This window comes from Benincasa hispida, chromosome 10 (assembly GCF_027475165.1).
Source record: "Benincasa hispida cultivar pf3 chromosome 10, pf3_genome.v1.1, whole genome shotgun sequence".
In the NCBI taxonomy this organism is placed as follows: domain Eukaryota; kingdom Viridiplantae; phylum Streptophyta; class Magnoliopsida; order Cucurbitales; family Cucurbitaceae; genus Benincasa; species Benincasa hispida.
Window position 1 is genome coordinate 33,694,398 of NC_143487.1, and position 15,007 is coordinate 33,709,404.

A 15,007-nucleotide genomic window follows, 5' to 3' on the forward strand; every position below is an offset into this window, starting at 1 on the left:
ACTATATATCATAATGTATCTATATACATTATGTTAATTGTACAATATACAATTAATATATTATTCTTTAAATTAATTTGAACATTTCAAATTAATCTTTCAAGACATTGGTCCTTGTTAATCTGTTATAAGCTAGTAAGGAGACCTAATAGACCTATTGATTATAAGCTTCAATGATCCAAGATTAATTAATTAAACTTTTTAATTGAATTAATCAATGTTAATTAACTATAGGGAAACCACTATAGACCTATAGTTGCACTCTTATGTCCTGTAGAACATATTGTATCTATAGATATAACCATTACACGTAATTGATCTTTCACGAGATGTTCGGAATTACAACATTGTTCAAAATTTGAGGATGTGATAACTTGTAGAAATACAAGTTATTGTCTCTTAAAAGTTGGGACAATTAGGATCTTTAGTGATAAAAACGCATTCATTCTAAGGAAAAACGCATAAAATTCTTCATACATCATTAACTCATACAAAAGTAACCTTTCTGTTAAAATCTGCTTCATCGACGCATCTTATTGCAAGAATTCAAAAAAAATTTACTAAGTGTTGCAGACCAAGCTAACACAAGGACGTGCATCCAAATATGTTTGACGCATAAGAGATATGTTGGTTCGTGCTTTTTCTATCAAATCATCACTTGTAGGTATAGGCACCTGATTGGCAGTGTCTGAAAATCTCAGAGATAGCAGGCGACTGACCAAGGTATGAAATTTAATGCAAGTCTTATCACAAGTTGTTAAAGAAACGCCTATAAAAAAGGAAGCTTGCTGTTGAGAGAGAGAAAACATTAGATAATTTAGAGAAATCAGATACCTAGTAGAGCTTTGTCGTTTGCAAGAAGGAGATAGGAGAAAAGATCCATTGTCATCATTGATAAAAGAAGAGTTGTTAGAGATTAAGCTCGAGAGAGGATTCTTCATTACTTTTTCACCAAGTTGGTTGAAACAAGCATTAAAATCGAGCAAAAAAGGACAAGGGATTCAACTCTATGGCTTGACTTCTTTCTTTTTACACCTTACTTTCATTTATCATTCCATTCAATTAAATTGAGATCACTGTAAAAATATTTGCTATCTTTAATTCAATCTCACCTTTAATTAATCATCATTTTCAACTATTTACATTCAAATGTGTATGTAGTTGTTGATTTTCTTGACTTAATGAATTCTTGAATTCCACGTGTCGATCATTCTGATCAGTTGATTGAAGTTATCAAGTAGTTAAACCACTTGAAGGAAAGACTATAGAATACATCAAGTCAGAGCGCATAGTAGGGTTAGAGATAAAATTACTTGCGTTTTTATCTGTTTCTATAATCAATGCATGCACCATAGAGATAGGAATACATCTGGTATTCGCATTGAGAAATTTTGAATAATATGATCTAAGGAACAAAAACTCCGACGCATAACACATACATTCAGTTTGTAAAAAGCATCTATATCATCTTTATTGCGCTTACATTGGCTTGTTCATCCCAGTTGGAATCAAGACATATCGCCATCACTTAGCACTATTCAACCATAGCATCCCTTTTTTTGCCTTCTAAACTCCTATATCTTCTTGTATGCATGCATTAAATATGAGTGTAAATAATATTCACTTACATTAATTTAGGAACTCTGCAATTGAGATAAATGCAAAGTATGAATTAGACTGTCTTAAAATCCCTGTGTTCAACTCTGGATTTACCAGGAAACCTGAATTAGATTTATACTTGGATTTGATTTACGAAAGCTTGTATGCATTACAAGTATGCTTGCATCCACCCCAACGTATCACCTACCTTTCTCACTTAGAGAGAAGTTAATTTGTCATACATTTTCATTCATCTTATCCACATATCACCATTCTCCATTTTCATTCAAAACACTGTTAGACCCAAATCACGAGGTGAACACTTTTCTCTGTGGGTCTCTTGGGCAAGGGTCTTTCTCTTTTGCTTGGTTGGTCCTTCGATAGGCCCTCTAAAGATTGTCGAGATCTCGTTATAGGTTTTGGTCATGCTCTTTATGCCATTGGGTCACTCGTGCTCTTTTCGTCAATTTAGCAATCCATCTCTCGCCTATGATCTACTTGCCCTGATAAGCTCATTTGTCGAGATGTGCTTTTGAACTCTGGACAAAATTAAGACGTAGGAGGTAATGGCTTCTTGCTCAACGAATGGAGGGAACCCTAATAATGAAGGCCAACTGAAATGCACTCCAAAAGTGCTTTTTGTGAGCTTAGAATTTAATTATTTTTATGCTTAATTTATGAACTTTGATGCTTTTTATGTTTAATTGTAGGAAATCGGGCAATTGGATCGGAACAAGTAAATTTAAGGATTAAGAGATTTGACTAGTCTTAATTTAGGGTATAAAGTAGTTTTATTTTATTTTATTTGAGTCTTCTCTTGGTTGATTCCTTGTGATGTTTGCTTTCTCATGTCATACAATAATTTTTGGTGGCCTTATGGGATTTTCCTATTGGGTTTTATGCCCTAAAACTCGTAAATGGTAAATATAATTAATTGATCGTCATCGACAAAGAGTTATCGATGTTATTTCAATAAATATTATTGATTGTGTTGTATTCTATTTTGTCTTAATAACACTAAGTGCAATAACTAACATTCTAGGCTATCTTATGAGTCTTGAACTGTTTATGGAGACATATAGGGATCAATGTTCAAAATACAATTTAAAGGGACTATAGTATAGGGATAAGGTTGGTACCTTATCCTGGTGACACTATGGATATGACCCACTTTGTATTTGATACAAACGCAATGATCCAATGCGTTCGTGTAGGTGACATGCGAGTGGGGTATCCTATGCAATGAGTTTGCATAAGAACAGACCGCGAAATAGCAATTACTAGATGTAACACTGACTAGTTAGGTTTCTATTTCAATAGGATGACCTAGGCAACTTAGTCTTAATCCTGAATGTATTATGAACTCCTGTTCACAAGGGATTATCCTTTGATTCGTATGGGTGAAAGTGACTAGTTTGCCAACTCAATAAATCTACCATTTTTGGGGACAAGATCGAGTGGGGAGTTGTAAACATAATAATACAAGATGAAATTCACTCATTCCCAACTTTAAGGTAAGTAGATGAGTGTTCTCTTAAGTGGTGTCTCCGAAACTTGAACAAAGGACCCTACCTATCGCTGGCCTGAGAGGGGTTTATGTTTAATGGTTGGACCATAAACAAGTTGTTCATTAGAGGAGCACTGGTAATTAAGGATACAGAGGTAACCCAAGAGTAAAATAGTAATTTGACTCAATTGGTGTTACGAACACTCTTGAAAGACTAACTTGTTGTTATTAGTCTATATCCATGGACATAGAAATATATCTGTAATGAGAAGAATGCAGCTGTGGATCTTTAGCAGAGTGTAGCCTAACGAATATTAGTTAATTTGGTTAATGAATTTAATCAATTAATCTCATATCGTTGGAGCTTCTGATCTATAGGTCCACCAAGTCTCCTTATTAGCTCACTAAAGGATATAATGAGGAATGATTTGAATGGTTCAAATCAATTGAGGTAATTATATATTAATGTGATTAATATATAATTAATTATAGATGTGATCTATAATTCAAATTATGTTAGAGAGAAATATTTGAATGAGATTCAAATATTTTATTTATGTGAATTAGGTTCATGAAGAATTAATTAATTATAATGTTAGAGAGGTGAAAGCATATAAACATGTGGTATTTATATATTAATTAATTAACTAACTGTATATTAAATTAGATTTAATGTGTGGTTATCTAATTAATGGGTCAATTAATTAAATAATGGGTTATTTAATTAATTGCATCAAGGGTGAAAAGAGAAATACTTAGAGAAGGGGTAAACCCTTCTCCATATAAGTTCATTCTATTAGCCCATTTAGGGCAAACATTCTTTTGTGCAAAATTATACCTAACCTAAAAAATAATTCCTCTCTACAATCTCTCTACCTCTTCCACTTCTAGTGTTGGAGACCATTCATCTAACTCTTGGAATCCTAGAATAGTAAGATTTTTCTTGTGGTAGTGTCGTGATTGTTGAGAAGACGTTCGTGTGAAGAACAAAAGGAATTTCGAGAAGTTTGGGAATCTAAGAAGGCAAGAATCATTTATCCCTTTGTTTCTCCTTTATAATGCATGTTTATCCTCTTCTACTCTGTTTTAATATATTGTCTTTTCTTTCTTTAAAATGGAAAAACTGAATGCAAGGAATTCTCACACTTCCGCTCGGAATTTGATCCCTCCATTTTCAACCTAATTTAGGTCCAACACCACCAATTCTTCCAACCTATATCCTTATATTGTCAGTTATCCTTCCCATGACCATAGGGATTTTTATGTTTATCCAACCCCAATAGAAAAAAGACCTTTATTAGAGGGCTAGTTAAGAGAGTTATCTTAAAGTCCAAACTTAGGAGATTTTGTATGGAAAAGAGGGAGGGGTTAAATAGGATAGAAACCCAAGTGGTAGAGAATGGGCAACCCTTAAACGTATAGGAGATCAACCTAGTCTAATGGTTTATGCAAGTAGAGGCTTGAATGAGGTGAATCTTTCCAATGGCACTAAGGCAAGGAGGTCAGTCATTTTAGATTCTGATGGTGAGGAAGAGTTGGAAGCATTAGAGTCAACCCAAGAGTAGGTTTGTGAGGTTGAGAAGGAAAGTGTGCTTAGTTTTGATGAGGAAGCTCAAGTGATTGAGTTAAGGTTGAAGAGCCTTGTTTTCCATCTCTTGAGGGTTCTCATATAATTGATTTTTCACTTCCATATTCTTATGAGCTTGTCAGTTTGAGTATGCTTTTAATTTCAATCTTTTTATTCTCCAAAAATTAAAAATCTCAAAAATAACTTTCTACTTTTAGGTGTGTAAGAGAAGATGGTGAACCTATAAGAATTTGTAGGTTATATTCAATCGAACAAGAAAGGGCCTAAAAAATGGGTGAATCTTTATGTGCCTTGATGTATAATCTCCCATGTCGTCTAGCTCGAGACGTTAAACCCAGCGTTTCTTGGTAGGCAACCCAAGTTTTATTTGCTTTTTGTTATTTCAAGTTTTTTTTTCAGCTCTCATGGTATGCAGTCTTATCTTTTTCTAGTCTCTGCATTACAGGAGCCTTCAAATAAGGTAATGGTTCGCAGACCTGACACACGTGGAATACTTCACTAATTAGGCCAGTTTCACTCACTTCTTATGCTTTATTCTTTTTTTATTGCATTGAGGGAAATGCATGTTTTTAAGTTTATGGTGAGGAAAGTATTACATTCTTTTGATTATCTGTTTGTATTTATCTTGCTATGCATGTTAATTAGGGAAAGTGATTTATGCATATTAGTTGACTGGATATTTTGAGTGGCCGAATTATGGATTTTTTTTTATTTAAGTGAGAAAATATAATGTTGTTTTGTAATTGTGAAATTTGATGAGGATGTAGTGATTATGATTGCTTATGAGTTATTCTAAATTTTCATACTAGATGATCTGGGATAATATACTACTGAATTAAGTTATCTTTAAGTCCCTCTTTAAGTTCCTTGCATAATTGAGTACGTAGCTATTTTCTTCTAGGTTCTTATTAGTAAAGCATGTGTTTGCTTGAATTAATTTGGTTGACACCTCGAAAGGCCCTACTGGTCAGAGAGTGTCTTTCATGGTGGTTAGTAATGTTATACTAAGGGAAAAGAAAAGGTTGTATTTGCCTGCTTAAAAAAATTGTGCACAAAAGATTGAGTGGAATATTAGAATAGCATTTAGAAAAAAAAAATGTGAAAAAAAAATAAACATGCCATGTGTATGCATGGATGAGGGTAAAAAGAGCTACCTTTATTCTGATCAATTAGGACGCCTGTAAATTGACTAGGTGTGAGTCCCAACGGTGAATGTGTGAAAGCTAGTGCCCCTAGGTAAAAGAATGCAAGTTTAGGGTACCTTTAGTGAGTTATCTCAGGCACTTTAGTTGATATATTACTTTCTTGAATGCTTTGATGTTTGAAGACTAGTGCATGACACTAGAGTAGGGGGAGGGGTGGGGACTAGAGAGGTTCATTTAAAATCATGACGAGTTAATAGAACATGACTGAAAAAGCTTGCACACACACACGTAAGGGATGATAAGATTTGGTCTTGAAATCTTTTAATGTTAGGATGTGTTTGAAAGTTTCTGCTAATGGATTTATTGTGTTTATTTTGAATAATGAGATTTTGAATCATTTGATGCTTGTTTGAATTTCTCTATAGTCTTGTAATTTCTTTGTTCGAGACTAGCAAAGTTCTAAGTTTGCGGTGGTGAAACGCACTTCAAAAATGCATTTTGTGACCTTAAAATTTAGTTAGTTTTATGCTTCATTTGTGATCTTTGATGCTTTTTATATTTAATTGTAGAAAATTGAGCAATTGGACCAGAAAAAGTAAATTTGAGGATTAAATGACCAAAAATACCCCAAGGATAGTTAGAATTTTGACCTAGGGCAAGGAGAAAAGTGGAGGAAAACATAAAGGATGAAAAACAGGGCAGTGTAACGCATGGCGTTGCGATGCTGCCTCATTACACTGAAGACCCGAGAGGAAAAAGAAACAGAGCAGTGTCATGACACTACTGAGAGTGTCATGACGCTCTGGAAACAAAGGCGTGTTACTTTGTTTTTTTTAGGCAACGTTGCAATGTTGCTTTAGGGCTAAGTTTTCTATCGAGGATTTTCCATCGAGGATTGTTACTCTGGAAATAAAGGCATGTTACTCTGTTTTTTTTAGGAAACAAAGGCGTGATACTCTGGAAACAAAAGCAGTTTCTCATCGAGGATTGAAGGAGGCTGGTTTAGGGCTGAATTTAGGGTTTAATTGAGATTGGCGGGCAAAGTCTCCACGGGGAATGAAATTCTGGGCAGAGATGACATTTTGGAGCTTCAAAAGAGTGAAGATTTGAAAAGTTCGTTGGGTTGTGATTCTGGATTTGAGGACTATAGTCAAGAACCCCTAGTTTGTTTCTTCTTCCCTCTTTAAATTTCTATTCTTTTGTATATGAAAATTTCATGAATGGTCTATGTTTGTGCTGTAACCATAAGTGACTAATTTGTGTTATTAGTGTTTGATTAGCTTATCGATTGCTTGAACTGAATTAATTGTTCTTGGATTCGGTTTATGCATAATTTATTTTAACATGTTTAGTTTTAATGCTAAAATTGGCTACTGTTTTAATGTCTTTTACTTAATGTCTTGCTTGGAAGAGAGGGTGTTAGGTTAGATCTAACGTGTTAAACTGTTAGTCGAATATGCACGATGGTGATAGGAGATTAATAGAGATTAATGATGGAGAAACTTAATGTTGTGCTAATCAAGTAATTGCAAGGAATTGAATTAATGGTTAGCTATTAGAAAGGGTTTATTTCGGAAGAGGATACCTGGATATAAGACTCCTAAATCTATAACTAGCATAAAATAAATATGAGGTCTAAATAACTAATTCGGTTAATCCATATAAAAAAATCATACCCTAAGATATGTCTTACCTAATTTTGCCCCGATGTTATCTTTTATTTGCTTTTTAGGAGTAGAATAGTTAAGTTTCCATCACAATCCGGTACCTTAAATAAAATTATAAGGATCTTTGAATAGTTAGAATAATCATACCAATTTTTCAGAGGACGATACTCAGTCTTTTGACTATTTTACTATATTATAACTCGATGCATGTGCTTGCACAGCATCACCAGCCACCATGTATCATGTACAAGTGGGTAAATGAATGAAGGGCTCCATAGTCACCCACAAACTGGTTGATGAAGGCGTGGGCGAGCTCCCAAATGACCCAAACGAGCTAACAGGAAACTTTTGGTACCGAGCTTAGGCTAGGCTGGTAAGGTACATGTGGAAGGCACAACAGTGGATGGCTTCTAGTACCCCATATAACTCTACGGTTGAGCGATACACTTCAGCGTGTTCAGTCAGGTCGGTGCTTCCATCATAATTCTTTATGACGAGAAGCTTGAAGCACTCTTGGGGAGCTCTTCTACTATGATGTCATTAGTAAAGAGAGCACTATCTTTTTTCAACGGTTTTTTGACAAGCTCCTAACATGCGTAAGTATAAGCATCAGAGTAATAAAATCCCAATAAATTGGGTATCGTCCTCAAGAAATTAGATATTTTATTTAACTATCTATCAAGCAATCTTTTTAACTTTATTTAGTGAATCTAAACAAGATGGTTTTGTAAGCAATAAATTAAAGAAAACATATAAATGTTCAAACTAAGGATTCACTTGATTAAGATATCCTAGGGTATTGATCTCATTCGATATTGTTATGAATTCAAAATATTCTTTCAATTAAAATAATATATCAACTTATGCCTAGAAGATCTATGATTCAGGTTCCTATTACAAGCTCAATCCTTTCTAATATCTAAAACTTAATTATATTTTCATGCAATTGAAACTAAAATACATAGTATTAAGCCTCTTCATTTTTAGCCTCTAAAGTTTTCCTATTATTCTCATACATATTCCAATGCTAATTTATCATGCTAGTTCCAGTTTAAGAATCTCTTGGAAAAAATGCAAACATGATAAAAAGCCAATGTATTATGTTAATCAAAATAATAAAAAAACCATCTCCAAATAATATTGCAATCAGTAAAACCCTAGAATTATGATATAGTTTAGCCACTCATGTTCAGAATACAAGCCCTAAACATGTTGTACAGAGATATAAAGAAAGAGATTAAAGAGAAGAAAGAATTAGTTGTCAATCAATCTATTGCCGACAATGCACCAACACCTCCTTCTTGATCCAACTTCAATTAACTCCATGATTAGGCTCTAAAAATCTCTCTGAATGGTAGCCTCTCAACTTCTATGAAAAATCCCTAAGTGATTCCGAGTCGGATTCCAATCGAACTCCCTTCAAATGATGGCAAAAACGAACTTAAATAATAAGGCGGAGATTGTTGCAGCACTGTGACGCTCTTTAAAAATCGTGCGTTGAATATTTCCAGAGCGTCGCGACACTGCAAGACACCAATGTGGTGCTATCCTGTTTTACAGCCTTGAGTTTGTGGCGCCGAGCACAATGCTGGAGCACGTCGTGCTACCCTTGCTCCACATTTTTAAGCCCTTTTTTGACCTATTCTAAGCCCCCTTTTTTCAATCAATCAACTATTAATTAATTAATTTAAATTTAATATTATATAGGTAATCTAATTAATATATTAAATCATATTAATATACACTTAAATAATAAATATTTAATTATATCATATATTTAATTAACTATGCATTTGAATCATATTAAAATAGGGGTGTACATGAGTTAGGTTGGGTTGGGTTAAGGGGATTTTTTGGACCAACCCGAAAATTCAGGTTGGTCGGGTTAGTTATCCAAATGACCCAAATATGGTCTCCAACCCAACCCAACCCAAACCTTAAATTTTGAGTTGGATTAGGCCGAGTTGGGTTGTTGGGTTATTTTTTTCTTGTCTTTTTTTAGTATTTTTTTATTAACTTAAAAAATACTTAAATCTGTTTATAACACATATTAATAACTAAAATTTCATTAAAACACGAATGTTAAATATCAAAATCCAAGATATTTATTACAAACTTCAAGCAAACATCATAACTATAACAACCCGACTCCCTAAGATTTTTACTAGGTCGTTACTACATGAATGCATACATTTTCAATCAATATTTTTTCATGATTTGGTAAAAATCAACTAAATACTATGAAATAAATAACTTAACTAAAGGTAAATAACTGAATTCATTTAACAGGGCACCCTTAAAACCATTAAAAAAATCTCATAAAAAGTTGAAAAGCACAAATACCAAAACTTCAAGTTCAAACATTAAGACTAGAAATTTTAAAAACATAAATCCTGAAAACATGAGCGGATTGACTGATCCCAATGGCTCGATCAAGGATTCCGCTTGTCATTCGTCGACGTACATTTACATTTTCCTACAAAAAGAAACATGAGAAATAATAAGTATAAAATACTCAGTAAGTAATCCCACTGCCAAGGTCAAGTTAACCATTTATGTCCAATAAATGCGCCATGAATTGAACATCTTGAGTTGATGGAACCTAACCTGAAGTGCTAGAGCTGTACATAGACTGTCATCTGAGTGAACAATTAATCCGTCCTACCGTAGGTGAGATGTACTGATATTAACTGATGAACCAGAAGGAACACATAACTGGTGGACCTGAAGGCGCACATAAACGGGTGGACCCGAAGGCGCACTCAACTGAATCTGAGGTGTGTACATAGCTATGGGTAGAAGGGCAATCGTCACTAATTTGATCTTTCAAGATACATGCAATAAAATGGTCTCTTATCATGAAATCATAACATAACATAAATTCATGAGTTCATAGCATAATATCTCATAAACTCATAGCACGGATAACTAAATTCCTTTTAACAATGAGAATATACCTTTTTTTACAACTGTTTGGCAAAAATCAAAAATAATATTTTTAAATCTATTTTGTCTAGCATCCAGTAGTAAAGCTACCTACCTCAGAATATAGGCCTCTGCCCAACCATCCTCTTAATATATCTCATAAAACTCTAAATCATTCTTATACCTATTACGTACTTGAAACATATTTATCACGTGCTCGTATATCCTTTCTAATAGTTCATACAATCTCAGAACCAACAAAATTATCTTTAAATTTATCGTCTGGCGCGAAGGCAGTTCTAGTAGTAATATTACTTACCTCAAAATTAAATTCAAATAAACTCAAGCAAGTTTATCTTCTCTTTGCCAAGTAAGACCTTGATACAAGACCCAAAGTGTGGTTTAATCCAAAACCATTCCAAACTTCAATTAAGGCACCCAAACTAGAAAGTGTTCCAAAATCAACTCCCTAAATCATCATGAAATCAAAACCCAAGTCAAACTTTAGTGGGTATTTGAGACTGAGTAAAATCCACACAAAATAGTAACAACCTCTCACCCAAAAGTACCGGAATCTCCAAAAATTCGCCTGTTAAAGTTGTTGGACAGCGGCTCAACATCTTCTAAACTTTAATCGAACACCAACACGAGATGGGTATTGATAAATCAAAGCCAAAACTTAGTGGCTATTCAAAACCTTCAAGAAACCCAACTAAAACAATAAAATCTTACCCTAAATTGGAACCTCCGGCAACGATAGGAAACCCAAGCAACAACGTCGAGCAGCTGAGGCAGAGAATGACGTGTGTCATAAATTCACCCTCCTTAGAAAAATTTCATCCTTGAAATTTCACTTAAAACATAAGAAAAGTTTTTATATTCAACCATTAAAGTTTACAGTATCTTTTACCTAACATTTTACAATTCTGGGGTTTTACCCCTACTTCCCGGTTTTTGTTCTACTTGGGTCATGGTATACATCTTTTCCGGGTGTCTAGGTGGCTCAACTATTCCCTTTTTCTTCAATTCTTCTAGTCATTTCCTTTTTCCATTGATGGTCTAGTCTCTTGATTAATTGTCTGAGAAGTGGTCTTTCCACTTCCAGTCGCCATTTGTGGACATTCCCTCCTAAAGTGTTTAGTTTTTCCATAATTATTACATATATTTGTTTTCTCCGGGCACTGATTACCCTAGTGATACTTGTTACATTTGAAGCATCAGGGCCTCCTAGTATAACTAATGACTGATTCTGAGTAGCGTTAACTAGTGCATCCTGAACCAAACCTTGAAGCACCTTTCTTTTTAAATGTTCCTTTGTTAGCTACTCCCTGAGCAAACTTCCTGTTTCCTTCCTTTCCTATTTGTTTTCTTATTGGACCATCTCTTTCTCCGTTTTTTTTCCATCGTCAAACTATTTTCTATTTTCATTGTTGCTTCCACCAATCTTGAGAATTCCTCCCAAGCGACACACGCAATTATTGGAGTCCGAATCTTTTGTCTTAGCCCTGCTTCGTATCTCTTACAACGCTCATTTTTGTCTTCAATGATATTCAAGGCATATCGTGATAGTTTAGTATACTTTTATTCATATTCGACTACTGTTAAGTTTCCTTGTGTAAGTTGCAGAAATTCAATTCATTTTGCGTCACAAAATGAGTGTGGATAGAATTTTTCATAAAAAGCTTCCTGAAATTCTATCCATGTTGGTTCATTACCTTCTCTTCTTCTATTTTCTATTATTCTCCTTCCCTTTTCGTGTTACTTCATATGTTTCTTCTGGCTATCAGATACATTCTTTCAAGGAATGTCCGGGTTGTAAGCAAAAGAAACAAAAAGTGTTTTGAAGGTTTGTATCTTTTTTCAAAAAATTCTCCATCTCATTCTAAGTATCATTGTTAGTCAATAACATAACATCACTCGTTATTTGGCCAGGTCCCTCCTTTATTTGAATTTTCTTCATATGTATCTCCAGCTTCTTCGTCATTTGGAATACAGGGTGTTGTTTGTCTTGATACGGGGTAGATCACTTCTACTTACCTGTTTCGTTTCTCCTTATTCCTCTTCTGGTAGAGCATGTAGTCCTTCTGAAGGTGTCTCCTTTTTCCACATTCGAAACAAGTTCTTGAAGGAGTTAGATAAGGTTCTAAATGCTTTCCATTACATTTCAAACAATCTGGTACGCATGCACGTCTAATTTGTTCTAAAAATTCCAGTTTCATGTAGGGATAAGGGACCCATCAGTACTTTCGATTTTTTCCTGACGTCATAGTAGATTTTTCTACTTTCCAATATGAATTGTTTGAAACTACATGTAAGAAACCTGGAAGGAGACCAGGAAATACCATATTAAAAAACAAATAATGTGAATGGAAATATGAATTGTTTGAAACTACATGTACAGATCGGTAGCATTGTGAGTTCTAGCTCAATTTGTTGCTAGGTTTACCACTTCTGTATTATCTCCCTAGTCCAAATTTTAACTAATTCCTAGGTTCCTTTTAAATCTACAAACTCTATTTCCTACACCATACCTTTTAGGTTTCCCTAAATCTTCTCAACTTTTGTTAACATTCTCAGATTTTCCTAGAACTTTATGCTCTGATACCAACTTGTCACAGGCATGATAAGGATGGAGGATTGAAACCTATAAATACCCTACTCTCATTCCATCTCACAACTTAAAAATCCCTCAAAAAAGACTCATAGAGAAATGATTGGAGGTGACTCATACATTGAGGAGATCATCCATGTGCTCATCTATGCGTCTAAGTTGTTGAGGAGAGCTGCCTTGCGCCTAACAATAAGCTGTTTGCGTCCAACTGTGTTGAAGGGACAAACCTTGCGCCTAACTGTGCTATTGAAGTCAACCCTGCGATCAATAGGTGCCCTTTTTTAAATTTAAAGGTTTGGTTTGAGTCTTTTAGGGTTGGTAAGCTAAATTTAGGGTTAGAGGGGAGGCTTTAAGATTATTTTAATCCTAAGCACGAGAATCTAAGTTAATACTTGATTAATACAAGGAGAAGAAGAGGTTGAGAACCTTGGGAAAAATCAAACCAGAGGATGGTGAGTGGTTTATTTATGAATGTTTTGATGTATTTATATATATATGGTGCCATATATATGTATGGTTTTGAAAAAATTGGTATGATCTGAAAATATTTTTTCTTGTACTTTAATTATTGGTTTTCCATTATTTTATCTAGATGACTGTTTTAAATGTGGGTTTGCTTGAAAGTATGTTTTACATTGGTTTGATTGGAAACTAGAATTGTACCTGGAATATTGTTAGCATACTTCGTGAACATATGGAGGGGATTGTCAGTATAATCTGACTGGGATTGTCAGCGTACCCGAGTATGTCTAGCGGGGTATTGTCGACATGTGCACATTCAGTGGGTTGTATTAAGTACTGGAATTGTTTATTTTGGAATTTTATTGTTATATAGAGAACATATGATCATGCCAATATCATCTTAGTTACTAGATTGAGGTCATACATACTGTGTTTGGTTATCCGTGAAATTGTATTCCCAAAAATGAATTTAAACAACAAATCTACTTTATACTAAACATGTCACTCACTAAGCTTTCTCAGCTCATATTTTCCAAATATTTTATTTTTTCCCCCAGGTAGCGCAAGAATGGAGTTCCAGGATATTGCTCAGGTCAAGGTCTACCACACTATGGCCATGTTTCTGAGTTAAGGTATGCTCTTTTAAATTATGTAGCCTACAAGTAGAGTTATTTAAATTGAGTCTGGAATTGTGTAAACATTATATTAGGTTATAATAAAATAAAGTAACTAGAGAGTTGTTATTTCATACTTGGTTAAAGGGATGTTTGTATTATAGACCTAGGCAGTTGTTATCACAATAGAGTTTAAGATGTGTTTAGTAAATGCAAGGTGATGGATAGCAGGTGTTACAAAAGGGGTGATGTTTGTTATTTTCACGCCTTCTTCCGATTGAAGAAGGTAAGCTTGGGAGGGAGATGTGATAGCGCAGCTGGACGAACGTTCACGATTGGCAATATAAATGTACACGGGGCGAGGTGGGGTCGGGGATGCAAGTCTCCATCCCCGTGAAATTCCCCACAGGGATCGGGTTCCCCGCGGGGGATTTTTCCCTGTTACTTTTTCTTTTTGTAAAAAACAAATGAATTTAAATCACTAATGTGAACAAATTTTAATTAAATAATTAACTTTATCACTAGATTATTTATTATGGTTAATTTTATATGACAATTTAAATTTAAAGATAAATGACTCAAATTTTGGCCTAAAATAGCTAATTAATTTTTTTAGTAGAAAGAAATAAATGTAAATCAAATTATTCACATTTATAATCTAAATTTAAATATTCAATTTAAACATATTCATTATCTTTCTCTATAAATAATCAAATTTGAAATTTAAAAGTAATATTTATATAATAATAATAATAACATAACATTAGATAATTATACTAAATAAATATGTAGAAGCTAATCGAGGCAGGGGACGGGAAACGGAGGGGGGAGGGGAGTGGGCGGAGGCAGAGACGGGGAATATTCAGCCGTCTCCATCCCTGTTTAGCTC